The following is a 7,722-nucleotide window of genomic DNA, read 5'->3' as shown; positions in this document are numbered from 1 at the left end:
TCCTAAATTGAGACCAAGTACTTACAGGCTGCTTGCAAACACATTCTGAAATGTTTCAAAGAACAACCTTTTAAAAGTAATTTCCAGACAGAAATATAATATTTGACATAAATTATGCCCTTCTGGGTAGCTGCTTATCTTAAAACCCAGCTCTTGTTCTGGGGTCACAGGGCTGTGTATGATGTGAAAAGTTATATAAAAGCACTGTTTATATTTAATAAGTTATCATTGTTGCAGTTATTAACATATCCTGGTGAAAGTTTTAAGCAGCATAATTAAGGATTTAAAATTTTAAATGTCCTTTTCATGACAGCTGATAAGCTTTGTTACTAAAAACTAATTTTCTGACTAAATGCTGAAATGTAGAATTATACTTTTCTTTTTGAGAAAAGAGATATATAGAATTAGCATTTAATCTTTCTCCTGTATTTCATATTTAAGGTGCTATGTTTTTGCCTCTATTATACCCTAACAAAATGTGAAAGAATACTAAGATGAAGTTTACTCTTACAATATTTTAATATCATGTGGTTTTCTTTGCCTTTTTATTCACAGTTAAAGACTATCCTTTTATAAACTAATGATTAATCTTGCTCAGGTGTTGGAGATTATCTACATGCTTCCAACTGTAACATTCTCTGTCTAAATAATAATTTAACATCCCATCGTACTTATCGGTTAATTTTATATACTCCAACTAATAAAAGAATTAATAAAGTTGTCATTAGCTAATACTTTCTTAACTATTGGCAGTGATTTTATCTTTTGATCAGTTACTATTTTTCAAGGTAGACAAAAAAAAATTAAATCAAATAAAAAATACCGCTAGCAAACAAATTTACCAAATACTGTGGATAGGATTTCTGAAGAGCTCAGAAATGAACCATTAAATTGCTACCTAACTTTTGGAAACTTGACCTCAACCCAACAATGTAAAGTTCCTGTTGACATTTTCATTTCATTCCAAAATGCATCTTTGGAAATAACTTTTTTTTAACATCAAGAGAAAAGCATAATATTTGATTTACAAGCCAGACCCATGTGTACCTCTCACCCTCAAATTGCATCCCTGCTATGCCATAAATCAAGCACATATGCTGGAGTGAATAACTGAAGTATAATATTATTGTAATTTTTGTCACAGATCTAAAATAGAAGTCTAGGGAAAAGTAGTAGAATATAACATAATTCATGAACAAAGATTTTCCTATGTATTTTCTTCATAGTCAAGAACTTTGAACATAAAAATTTATACTCAGACATAAAGGTTTTTATATTTTTAAGTCTCTCTTCATATTATCCCACCAATCCTGTGGATTTGGGACTCCTTGTCACTTCCTAGCACTAAAAGTTAAGAAAAGAGTGAACTTGTGGAAGGTGTCCCTTAAATTTGCTATTGCCGATAAAGTACTTGCCATATTCTCTGCCACAAACTAAGTATTCATAAAACATTAATTATTGACATTATTTTAAACTTTTAAAAGAAAGTGAAAAGTATGCTCTTTTATGATGTGTTTAATAAAAATTGCTAGATATCTTGGGGTCTTGAATTAGTGTCCTACATGTCCCAGTCCAGTTATTTATATGCCATGAAGAAGTTGAGCCATGCCAAGATTGCTTAATATAAAACTAGAAGGTATAAAGTAGTTACAATATATTCAACCACAGAACCAATCCAAAGGTCCTTTTATTTCTACTTGTTTCATTTAAGCTAAAGATAATGTCAAGGAAGCTAGCATTCTCATCTAATTCCTTTTCTGCCTCTTCAACATTACTGAAAGCTGTGATCAGGGTGTGCATGGCCAGACATTTGACAGGTGCTTGCCTTCTCCAAGGTGAATCACTTTTATTAAATATATTGTGAATGGCATTTTACCTTTAAAGCATGGCATTTTAGAGGTCAGAATAGTACTTCTGCTAAAAATAATGTTAGAAAATGACTTACCAAATAATAAACACCTGTCATTGTACATATAGAAAAAGAAAGTAAAATAGTTTCCATGTCAAAGATTTAATTCTTTCTTTTTCTGTTTTATAATCCGAACTGCAAAGCACCTTACACATCCAATAAATGGAATGATGCTTCATTGTCAGGCTTCAGATTACACCTCTGTATCATCTTACTTCACACCGTCCCAGCCAATTGTGAAACACACGATTAGTTTTTCTTACCTAACGGGACAGTAGTGACATTTTCATAATAAAGTTTAGGCATATTTTGAAAGATTATTATTTAATAATGATAAAAATCACTAGTATAGGCTAAGCAAAAGAAGTCGAAATGCCACATGGAAGAATGATGAATAAAAAGTAAAATAGTTTAGGTCAGTGATTTAGCCTTATATTATCATTCTTTTTTTATATATATAAATAGACTTGATATTAAATAAATAATAATTATTGATTTTCAGGAAGAATTTACCATATAACAGAAATACAATTTCTCATATAAATGGAAGAATAATAATTTTCTTATAAAATTATCATCTTTCTAATATGCATGTACATGTACTTTATTTTCATATGTATCTAGTTTTCTAAACTTGGGTAAATTGTATGGTGGGGAAAGAAAAATGAAGGAAGAAAAATATAGGAAGCAAGAAAATATAGATTATTTGTTTTAGTTTCTCCCAACGCATCATTAACAAGGGGAAAAATCAAGCTCAGAGACCACATGTATTATACACCAAACTTTTTTTTTTTTTAATTTTTATTTTTTTGCATTTTTCTGAAGCTGGAAACAGGGAGAGACAGTCAGACAGACTCCCGCATGCGCCCGACTGGGATCCACCCGGCACGCCCACCATGGGGCGATGCTCTGCCCACCAGGGGGTGATGCTCTGCCCATCCTGGGTGTCGCCATGTTGCGACCAGAGCCACTCTAGTGCCTGAGGCAGAGGCCACAGAGCCATCCCCAGCGCCCGGGCCATCTTTGCTCCAATGAAGCCTTGGCTGCGGGAGGGGAAGAGAGAGACAGAGAGGAAGGCGCGGCAGAGGGGTGAAGCAAATGGGCACTTCTCCTGTGTGCTCTGGCCAGGAATCGAACCCAGGTCCTCCGCACGCTAGGCCAACGCTCTACCGCTGAGCCAACCAGCCAGGGCCTATACACCAAACTTAATAGCAGATGTACATTTTACTGGTGACAGTTATAAATTAATTCCAGAAACATTTAAATTTTTTAAAATATATTTATTTATTTATTTATTTTTAGAAAGGAGAAAGAGAGAGAGAGAAGGGTGAGGAGCAAGAAGCATTAATTCCCATATGTGCCTTGACCAGGCAAGCCTGAGTTTTTGAACTAGCAACCTCAGCATTCTAGGTCGATGCTTTATCCACAACACCACGATAGGTCAGGCCAGTTCCCGAAACATTTCCTGAGCATTCACTACATAGAGGTTACTGTCTTTGAGCCTAGCAATATAGAAGAGTAAATTATGGTTCTTGATATCAAATCCTCATTGTCTAATAGGAAGATAAACTTACAACCAGATAAATGTGCTACATATAAAGCACACATGGATTAACAACTGAAAGACAGAGGAAGGTTCATTATTTCCTCAGCACCTGGAAGAAATAAAGAGGACCTCATTAAGTCATACTGATTTACCTTGAAGGTAATGAATGAGTTGAGATTTTTAAAGGAGACTATAAGTGTGTTGGACAACTAATTTGGACAAGATAATAAACTCATCTAGACCAGAAAGCCTATCTAAATAAAGGAAGAGAGATGTGACATAGTATGTTATTGCTAGAACATGAAGCACAAAAGAATTATTGGTAGAAGGAAAATGTTAGGTGAGCCAGAACACTGAAGGCCCCTACCTTGAATGCAAGGCATTCTGGATTTTAAACTTTGACACAGAGGGACATAAAGCAGGACTTAAATTTTGAGAGCAGCATGGTATACAAAACCGATGGTTAGAAAACAGTTTGATAGATACTACATTATAAGGGGAAAGGAACTTATAAGGATATATACATATATATTTTCAAAGTATAGTTGATATACAATATTATATTACTTTCAGGTATATTTCATAGTGATTCTATATTTATACACTGTACAAAATGATCAATTATGGAGATGTATTGATAACTGTAGGACTTAATAAATAATATTTACTTAGTGAATATTCATAAGTATAGGACTCAGTGAATATAGAAATATTGTTGTACTTGATAAAACCTCCAAATAAGAAATCTAAAGATTGGATTTGTGTTTAATTCCAGAAATTTATTTGAGGCCAATTCCAAAGTGAACTTTAGTTCATCCAGTCTTTATTATTATTATTATTATTAAGTGAGAATCAGGGAGGTAGAGACAGACTCTTGCATGCACCCTGACTGTTTTCCCCCAGGCAAGCCCCTTACCAAATGATGCTCTGTCTGGGCTTCTGTTGCTCTGCAACTGAGCTATTTTAGTGCCTGAGGTGAAGCCATAGAGCCATTCTCAGCACCAGAGACCAGCTTTGTTTGAACCATTTCAACCATGACTGCAGGAGGGGAAAAGAGAGATGAGAGAGGGAGGGAGGGATGGAGAAGCAGATGGTCACTTCTATGTGCATTGACTGGGAATAGAATCCAGGACATTCACATGCCTGGCCGATGCTCTACCACTGCGCCAACTGGCCAGGACCCCAGTCTTTCTAACAAATCTTTTTTTTTTTTTTTAATCAGTGAAAGCAACCATATGTTACCAACTAACTTCTCACTTAAGAGAAAGGTATAATTGTTAACATTCAAAAAAGTTGCACTTTCTAATGGGTGTTTATCTACATATAATCAAAAAGAATAGTTTGTCCTGACCAGGAGGTGGCACAATGAATAGAGAGTCAGACTGGGACATGGAGGACACTAATTTGAGACCCCGAGGTCACTGGCTTGAGCGTGGGCTCACGAGCTTGAGCATATAAGATTGCAGGCTTGAGCATGGGATCATAGACATGACCCCATGGTCTCTGGCTTGAGCCCATGGGTCACTGGCTTGAAGCCCAAGGTTGCTGGCCTGAGCAAGGGGTCACTTGCTCTACTGTAACACCCACCGCCCATCAAGGCACATATGAGAAAGCAGTCAATGAACAACTAAGGTGCCGAAATGAAGAATTGATGCTTCTCATCTCTCTCCTTTCCTGTCTGTCTGTCCCTCTCTCTGACTCTCTCTGTCTCTGTCAAAAAAAAAAATAGTTTGATTTAGAATTTGTTGATTTTAACATGCTATTATTGGTTAACATAAAATTTGTTTCTCTTTGTTTCTCTTCACTGTTACTTTAAGACAATGATTTTTAGATGCTTTCTTTTATTTTATTCTTTTACTTTATCTCAGACATGTTTTTATTTAATTAAACAGATAATTTATTTTTTCTTTCTTTATATTTTTAAGGCAATAAGTATACAATATTTACATACATAAATCAAAAGACTATTTTTGTCTAATTTATGCCCATTTTTTTGCTGGGCATTGAATAACAAAGGAGCAAGTTTTTAAATGTTCTAGATGAGAACTGTATTCATGTTTTTAAAAATAGATAAGTATACATGAAAAAAAAAAACCTAAGTAAATAAATGTCACACTACTTGGTTCTGCTAATTAGCACAATAATGCAGAAAAGGGGAACATGATTAACTAGAATAATTTACATTGAAAGTGGACTCAAAAATTGAAGTGGTACTTACTTAAACCAAGAAAAGGAGAGAGAATTTTTCAGTGAATTCTTAAAATAGTAATTTTAAATACTTCTAAAAAGTTTACAATTAAATTTACCCCTCATACCAATTTTAAATCACTGTTTGACATCTGTATTGCATAGAACAAGACTACAACATCATATTCACTCTCAGACAAGATTGTTTCAAGGCTGTAATAGTAAAGTCTTTTAGAATGTGGGAGAACGGGTGGGTGGCACATATGCCATATGTTTACTATTCCTAACAAATATATGCAAACAATATTTACTATAAAAATGAAAAATAGAAGAATCATACAAAGATATACAGGTAGTCATAAAAGTACTAGGCTGAAAGAATGACTAGTTAAGTAGCATTGACAATAAAGAAGTCTGTGTTAGTAATTATAAAAGAACAAGGTTTATTCTTTTCTATCACTGTTTACCAACCAGGGTACTTACTGATTAATCTTTGTCTTTTATTATAATACTTCTGGTGTTTTTCTTAGTTTTATTCATTCTATTTCACCAACTTTTAAGTTATTAAGAACTATTTTACTTATTTTTTCTTTATTAAATTTATTTAAATAAACCAAAAAATCCCACTACTCCTGTCCCACCCTGTTTCTGGTAATATGAATCTGTTCTCTATATCTATGAGTTCAGTTTATTTTGTGGTTCTTTTTAAATTTATATTTTTGTAGATTCTACATATAAAAGAGATGATACAGTGTTTGTAGTTCTCTGTCTAACTTATTTCACTTAGCATAACACACTCAAGATTTATTCATATTGTCATATTTGACAAGATTTCATTCTTCTTTATGACTGAATAATATTTCATATATATACAGCATTACATTGTCTTTATTCACTTATCCAACAATGAACACTTAGGTTCTTTGAGTACTGGAAGTCACAAGGTTATTCCATTAACATTAGGAGTCATTTTATTAACATCGGGCCTAATTTTATTAGCATGACAAGAACTTGCACCAATATTAATTCCATATCAAATGTCTCTATTCATTATTCTAAATATATTATTAACTACAGCCATTATGTCAATAAAAGTAAGAGAATGAAGAAGACTTAATCAAACCCAACTATAAAAAATTATAGCCTATTCATCAACTGTTCATGAAAGGTGAATAATAGCTTTATAATTTATAACCCAACTATAATAACCCTAAATTTATTAACTTACATTATAACACTTAAATTTATATTATTTACATATAATTCTTCTTCTACAATATTATCACTTTCATACATATGAAATAAGATACCCTTCCTTGATTTTAATAGTCATTCTTATTATATTATTATTAGGTGGCTTTTCACCTCTTTCAGTATTCAAGAAATAAAAAAAATTAATAACATTTTTAACCAATATTAATAGCTATCATAATGCTACTTAGTCTATATTTCTACATAAGATTAAACTGTGGCACAATACTAAATTTCTATCAATAAACAAAATAAAAATAAAATGAAAATTTTAGAATGTAAAACAAATAACCCTTTATCACCATTAATCATTATATTAAAATTACTTCTTCCCTTAAAACCAATATTATCAATACCATACTAGTAATTTAGGTTAAAATAGATCAAAAGCCTTCAAAGCACAAAGCAAGTACAATATATTTAATTCCTGGAAAAAAAATTTCAACACATTATTCTACATCAATGGAATGCAAAACAAACATTTTTATTAAGCTAAATTCTTATTAGAGTGATCAGTTTTCAACGTGCAAAATTTTAGTTAACATTGAAATATTCTAGTCATCTAACTTTAATCTACTTCTCCCCAAACCACTTAGATCTGGCATAAATAAAGCTGTTTCTTTGAATTTGTAGTTCAATATGTTATCCACCACAGGGTTTGGCAAAAAGAGGACTCAACCTCTGTCTTTAGATTTATAGTCTGATGCTTTTTTTTTTTTTTTTTTGTATTTTTCTGAAGCTAGAAACGGGGAGAGACAGTCAGACTCCCGCATGCGCCCCACGGGGATCCACCCGGCATGCCCACCAGGGGGTGACGCTCTGCCCACCA

Source organism: Saccopteryx bilineata, chromosome 5 (genome assembly GCF_036850765.1).
Source record: "Saccopteryx bilineata isolate mSacBil1 chromosome 5, mSacBil1_pri_phased_curated, whole genome shotgun sequence".
NCBI lineage: Eukaryota > Metazoa > Chordata > Mammalia > Chiroptera > Emballonuridae > Saccopteryx > Saccopteryx bilineata.
Note: the sequence above shows the minus strand (reverse complement) of the source record.